Source organism: Lethenteron reissneri, unplaced genomic scaffold (assembly GCF_015708825.2).
Source record: "Lethenteron reissneri isolate LAM-NWPU_2019-01 unplaced genomic scaffold, ASM1570882v1 scaffold_1433, whole genome shotgun sequence".
In the NCBI taxonomy this organism is placed as follows: Eukaryota; Metazoa; Chordata; class Hyperoartia; order Petromyzontiformes; family Petromyzontidae; genus Lethenteron; species Lethenteron reissneri.
The window spans coordinates 160863-168352 of NW_026891150.1; positions in this window are offsets into that span (position 1 = coordinate 160863).

Here is a 7490-nt window from a genome sequence, read left to right on the forward strand (position 1 = left end):
CTTCCCCTGGGGTGTGGAGTGTGATAGGAGAAGGGAACGTGTGCCTGCAGCGGGAACAGCCCAGCCGCCGCCGCCGAAGGAGGAAGGCTCGAGGGTTAGAAGCCCAAACCTCGTCGCCGGGCGGTGATGGCGGCGTGCCCCCGCCCGGGGCAGACGAGGGGGAGCCGTGGCGGGGCGTGGAGTAATGGGAGACAGTTCCACGTGCAAGCCAGAGGTCCGACGCCTGCACCATGACGGGCGAAGGCGTCAGGTGTGCAGCGTAGGCAGTGATTGTGCAGCAGTACTCAGAGTGTAAGCAGAGTCGTGTGAAGAGTGTTTAATAAAACTGGCGCAAGCCCTTACATGAAGCTCCGTCTCCGTGTGGATCTACAAGTCTCCAGCGGTGTCAGGAATAACCACACAACACTTGGGAGATCATCTCTGCCTGGTGCCTTTCCTGGTCTCAGGCTCTGGAACGCTTTCAGTACTTCCTCAACAGATGGAACCTCAGCCAGCCACTCACAGGGGGTGACTTCCTCTTCCAATATTTGAGGCACCGCAGCCTCAGCAGGGTCATCCCCACTTTGTCTCACGATGTTTTCCAGGCTGGGGTATTTCCCCTCCCCCAGGACCTCACAGAAATGCTCAGCAAATCTGCAAACCTGTTCCTGAGGGTCGGAGATTGGATCACCGTTCTTTTCCCTAATGATGGTAATAGGTGTGGCGTTGCAGGTTACTTTTTTATGAAATAAACAGCGATTTGTGATCGCAGGCCATTGAGGCAGACTCCATCTCCTCAGCAACCCACGACCACCACCCATCCTTGCAGCACCTCACGGCTCTCCGAACCTCCGAGCGAAGGCTGTGGAAAGCTTCCTCATTCTCTGACGTGGGATGCTGTAGACGATGAGAGAGGGCCTGTCGCTTTTTTTCAGCCAGCCTGAACACCTCTTTTGTCAGCTAGGGTCTCTGAGGAGGTATGGACCGTGTACCCAAAGTAGCCATTGCAGCTGCATGAGCCACAGTCCTAAACCTCGCCCATTTCCCCTCGACATGAGGAGTGGGGGACGATGCCAACCCTAGCCGCAAGCGATGATGAAATTCTTGCTTGAAACTTTAATCCGCTAGCTGAGGCCATGCCACGATGGGTTTGAATGGGGTCCTGGGTATACACCCACCACCGGAGTGGAAGAATGGCAGGCGCATCTTGCAGATGACAAGTCAATGGTCAGTGGGCAAATCAGCTCCTGGTGTCAAGGACATGGGCCCACATCCACTGGTCCGTCACAATGTAGTCCAGCAGATGTTCTTGCTTGTGTAGTGACTGTGATTGTCACTGTGTGGTGCCGGGCTTACGAAGCTACGGCAGATGATGTGTTGGCATTACTTGCAGCCCGCTCACTGGGCGTAGTACCGCCAGCCCTAGCGGGGCCTGGGTGAGCGCTGGTCAGCGCGGAGGCACCACGTACGGCGTGCGGTGCGGGCTCCCGGCGAGGGAGCGAGAGGGAGCGTCAGCCAGCCAGGGTTACGTTGGGGCACGTTACGCCGGTTGACCTGCCGACACGTCACCGGATGATATTGGATGGGGGCCACCGGTGAACGAGGGGCCGCTGGGCGGTCACGTGGTCTACAAGAGCCTTCGGGGAGCCTTCGGGAAAGAGCCGGAGAGATCTAGAAGGTGGGCGGGGCGAGGGGTTCTAGATCTGAAGTTTTCGCGACTGCGATGATTCATACTCTTTGGTGTTTTCGGTAAAGTCACGTAGGTGAAAAATAAAATAAAATTAAAAATAAATTAAATCACGACGTTTCGGGCGCCATGCAAGTGTCCATCATCGGGCGGGAAAGCGTGGCCTGCTGCTGATGCAGACCAAAGAGTGAGGGGCTCGGGGTTCTTCGTGTTGCTGGCGATGAAGATCCGCATCGGGTTGAAGAAGTCTCTAGTCATGCGGTCAACACCCAAGTGTAGCTTGTGTTGTGTCGCTGAAGAGTGTTGCTCCCAAGACAACGTCTGCGACCGAGTTGGACTCGACACACTTGGACCCGCCGCCGGGTTCATAGAGCAGCGTAGCGCTAACCGCTACACCACCGCTACCCATCGCGCTGTGGGGGTCACCTTGGTCTCGATGTTGCGTCCTCTCAGTGCCGAGCGGACGAAGCGCAGCACGCAGTCCACCAGCCCCTCGCCCTTCCACGTGCTCAGCTGTCCGTCCGGATCTGCCGAGCTGGTGAGTGTGGGTGGTGAGTGTGGTTGGTGAGCATGGGTGGTGAGTGTGGGTGGTGAGTGTGGGTGGTGAGGGTGGGTGGTGGTGAGTGTGGGTGGTGAGTGTGGGTGGTGGTGAGTGTGGGTGGTGAGTGTGGGTGGTGAGTGTGGGTGGTGAGTGTGGGTGGGTTGCTACCGGTGATCTTCTCCAGGGCTTGAGGGTTGTAAGTGCGTCCCAGCAGGCTGGCTAAGGCCGCGAGGTTTCCATTGTTGCTAAATGCCAATGCGCCAGCATGGCTGGAGCTGAGGACTTGCAACATCTCGCATGCAGACGCAAGCACCTGTAGGGGCACGGGGAGGTGAGGAGATGCACAAACAACCGCCATTCGCCAGACCATGTGCACCTTGAGGCCACGTGAAGTGTCAAACGCCCACTGGCAGGTCAAGGGGCAAACCCAGGTGCCACGGGTCAACTGAGATGACCGAGATGACTGGCTGATGCACCACCTGTGCCCCCTACTGTGCCAACTTGCTGTGCTTTAGCCACCCGGTGCTCCACTCGTTGTTGTGAGCGTCGCTCCTCCGCCCTCCGTTGTTGTTGTCGGGCGACTGCCTCACAGACAAAAATCCCCCGTGTAGCCTTAACAGACTGTAGGAGCAAGTGCTGCTAGCGAGTAGCACCTGTAAAGGCCGGCACGGCACACGAGGGGGTCGGTGGCCAATACCGCGCCCTTTGTCGCCCTAGCAGCGATGTTTACACATTTGAGGCTGAGACGACCTACACACACACAGACACATATCCTTGTCCCCCCGTGCGCCCCACCCGTGGTCTCACATGGTCGTCCTCCTCACACTCAATGAGCAGCGTGAATATTGAGCGCAGCTTCCCAGCCGCCCACACCACCGCCACCGCCAACTTGTCAGGTTGCTGGCAATCACCGCCAACACCGGCAACATCCCCACCACCACCAACACCGCCAACACCAGCACCGCCACCACCGCCACCACCGCCAACAACACCACCACCGCCAACACCACAACCACCACTGCCAACACCACCGCCAACACCGCCACCACCGCCACCACCGCCACCACCGCCAACAACACCACCACCGCCAACAACACCATCACCACCACCACCGCCACCACCGCCAACACCACCGCCACCACCGCCATCACCGCCACCGCCAACACCACAACCACCACCGCCAACACCACCGCCACCACCGCCACCACCGCCAACACCGCCACCACCACCACCGCCAACACCACCGCCAATACCACCAACACCGCCACCTCCCCCACCCTCCCCCACCGAGAAGCCTCCTCTCTCTCTCTGCCGCCCCCCTCCGGCGGTGTTGGCAGCGGCGGTGGTAGCGGTGCTGGTGGTGAAGAAGCAGCCTCCGAGAGCGCCCACGAAGCCGGACCACCAGCGGCGCGGCAGGGAGCCAAGCGGTGGTGCGGCGGCAGCAGGGGCAGCAGGGGCAGCAGAGACAGCAGAGACAGCAGCAGCAGCAGGGACAGCAGGGGCAGCAACAGGGGCAGCAGCAGGGGCAGCAGCAGCATGGGCAGCAGCAGCAGGGGCAACAGCAGCAGCAGGGGCAGCAGCAGCAGCAGGGGCAGCAGCAGCAGCAGGGGCAGCAGCAGCAGCAGGGGCAGCAGCAGCAGCAGCAGGGGCAGCAGCAGCAGCAGGGGCAGCAGCAGCAGCAGCAGGGGCAGCAGCAGCAGCAGCAGGGGCAGCAGCAGCAGCAGCAGGGGCAGCAGCAGCAGCAGCAGGGGCAGCAGCAGCAGCAGCAGGGGCAGCAGCAGCAGCAGCAGGGGCAGCAGCAGCAGCAGCAGCAGGGGCAGCAGCAGGGGCAGCAGCAGCAGCAGGGGCAGCAGGAGCAGCAGGGGCAGCAGCAGCAGCAGGGGCAGCAGCAGCAGCAGGGGCAGCAGCAGCAGCAGGGGCAGCAGCAGCAGCAGGGGCAGCAGCAGCAGGGGCAGCAGCAGCAGCAGCAGGGGCAGCAGCAGCAGCAGGGGCAGCAGCAGCAGCAGGGGCAGCAGCAGCAGCAGGGGCAGGGCGTGGAGCGTCAGACAGGAGGGCCGTGGTGGCCATGGTGGTGACAAAGTCCTTCGGCCTGGGAGGGGGGGAGTGGGGAAGAGGTGAGCGTGTGTGTGTGTAGACATTACACACAGACACACACACATTACAACAACAGCAACCGCAATTCGCCACTAAGTGGCGGTGACGTCATCACGACGCTTGTGCCAGGCCACGTGCACCTTGAGGCCACGTGAAGTGTCGAACGCCCGCTGGCAGGAGGTCACGGGGCAGACCCAGCAGGTGCCACGGGTCGACTGACCGAGATGACCGAGATGACTGGCTGATGCACCACCTGTGCCCCCTACTGTACCAACTTGCTGTGCTTTAGCCACCCGGCGCTCCGCTCGTTGTTGTGAGCGTCGCTCCTCCAACCTCCGTTGTTGTTGGAGGGCGACTGCCTCCAACTGCCCAGTAGCGTCCTTCACGAGCCTCCTCCACAGAGGCCGATCCTGACACCGCTGGTATCAGTCATCGGCAAGTCCACTCAGCTCCACGTCCTCCTGTACCACATCACTCCATCTCTTCTCTAGCCCGTGCCGCGCCCGTTTAGCCCCCTCAATAAGGCCGAACAAAAGCTGTTTAGGCATGCGGTGGCTGGGCATGCGGGCTACATGACCCAGCCAACGCAGCCTTGCCTGCCGGAGGAGCTCACCGATGGGACTTTGCCCAGATCTTTCAAGGAATTGTGAGCTCCTCACACAATCCAGCCTGGTTAAACCCAACAACCACCACCACACAAACAACAACCACCACCACAACAACAACCACCACCACACAAACAACAACCACAACAACAACCACCACCACACAAACAACCATCACCACAACAACCACCACCACACAAACAACAACAACCACCACCACAACCACCACAACAACCACCACCACAATAACCACCACAACAACCACCACCACAACCACCACAACAACCACCACCACAACAACCACCACCACTACAACCACCACAACAACAACCACCACAACAACCACCACTACAACAACCACCACAACAACCACCACAACAACCACCACCACTACAACCACCACCACCACCACAACCACTACAACCACCGCCACAACAACCACCACCACCACTACAACCACCACAACAACCACCACCACTACAACCACCACCACAACAACCACCACTACCACCACCACAACCACCACCACAACCATCACCACAACAACCACCACACAAACAACAACCACCACAACAAGAACCACCACCACAACCACCACAACTACCACCACCACAACAACCACCACCACACAAACAACAACCACCACAACAAGAACCACCACCACAACCACCACAACCACCACTACCACCACCACCACCACAACAACCACCACCACAAACACCACCACTACAACCACCACAACCACCACCACAACAACAACCACCACAACAACAACCACCACTACAACCACCACCACTACAACCACCACAACAACAACCACCACAAAAACCACCACCACAAAAACCACCACCACAACAACCACCACAACAACAACCTCCAACCTGGGTGCCGCCATCTTGAACTTGGCGATGGTGTCCGGGTTATGACGTCACCGTGAATCGTTTGTTCGATTCTCATCGATTCTAATCGTTGGTTTGCGCGTCTCTCTCTGCTAATCGATTACCATCGATTATAATCATCGTTTTGCGTGTCTCCCGCTCTCTGATGATCGATTATCATCGATTACATTATCCGTTCCGCTGGCTCCGTGTGGCTATGAGATGTTGACCACCTCGCCTGGTCTACAGGAGGTCGTGGGTTCGATCTCTCTCTCATCATCATCACGGTGGCTATGAGATGTTGACTACCTCGCCTGGTCTACAGGAGGTCGTGGGTTCGATCTCTCTCTCATCATCATCACGGTGGCTATGAGATGTTGACCACCTCGCCTGGTCTACAGGAGGTCGTGGGTTCGATCTCTCTCTCATCATCATCACGGTGGCTATGAGATGTTGACTACCTCGCCTGGTCTACAGGAGGTCGTGGGTTCGATCTCTCTCTCATCATCATCACGGTGGCTATGAGATGTTGACCACCTCGCCTGGTCTACAGGAAGTCGTGGGTTCGATCTCTCTCTCATCATCACGGTGGCTATGAGATGTTGACCACCTCGCCTGGTCTACAGGAGGTCGTGGGTTCGATCTCTCTCTCATCATTATCACGGTGGCTATGAGATGTTGACCACCTCGCCTGGTCTACAGGAGGTCGTGGGTTCGATCTCTCTCTCATCATCATCACGGTGGCTATGAGATGTTGACCACCTCGCCTGGTCTACAGGACGTCGTGGGTTCGATCTCTCTCTCATCATCATCACGGTGGCTATGAGATGTTGACTACCTCGCCTGGTCTACAGGGGGTCGTGGGTTCGATTCCGACCCTGACGATGCCTGCTGCTGTCTGTGCTAGTGGGGAGCGGTGGTGCAGCGGTTAGCGCCCTGGTCTATAAACCTGGCGACCCGGGTTGGAGGAGGTGACGGTGGTGGTGGGTGGGGGGGTGTTGGTGGTGATGTTGGTGGTGGCTGCGAAAGCAGGGAGACGGGAAATTAGTGGCAAATGGCGGTTGTTGTCTGTGTCCCAGCGTGTCTTTGTCTGTGTGTCTGTCTTTTAAAATGTGTCTATGTCCATCTGTGTGTGTCTTTTAAAACGTGTGTCTGCCTCAGTGGAGGAGGCTCGTGAAGGACGCTACTGGGCAGTTGGAGGCAGTCGCCCTCCAACAACAACGGAGGGCGGAAGAGCGACGCTCACAACAACGAGCGGAGCGCCGGGTGGCTAAAGCACAGCAAGTTGGTACAGTAGGGGGCACAGGTGGTGCATCAGCCAGTCATCTCGGTCATCTCAGTCAGTCGACCCGTGGCACCTGCTGGGTCTGCCCCGTGACCTGCCAGCGGGTGTTCGACACTTCACGTGGCCTCAAGGTGCACATGGCCTGGCACAAGCGTCGTGGTGACGTCACCGCCACTTAGTGGCGAATGGCGGTTGTTGTTGTGTCTGTGTTTGTGTCTATGTCTGTATGTGTCTGTGTGTGTCTGTGTCTGTGTGTCTGTCTGTGTAGTGTATAGAGTAGTGTATAGTGTAGTGTGTAGTGTAGTGTATAGTGTAGTGTATAGAGTAGTGTAAAGTGTACACATTACACGATACACTGTACCAAAAAAACACACTGAGAACGCGCTGCTGATGTTTTATTTGTCTGGCATCATGGCCACAC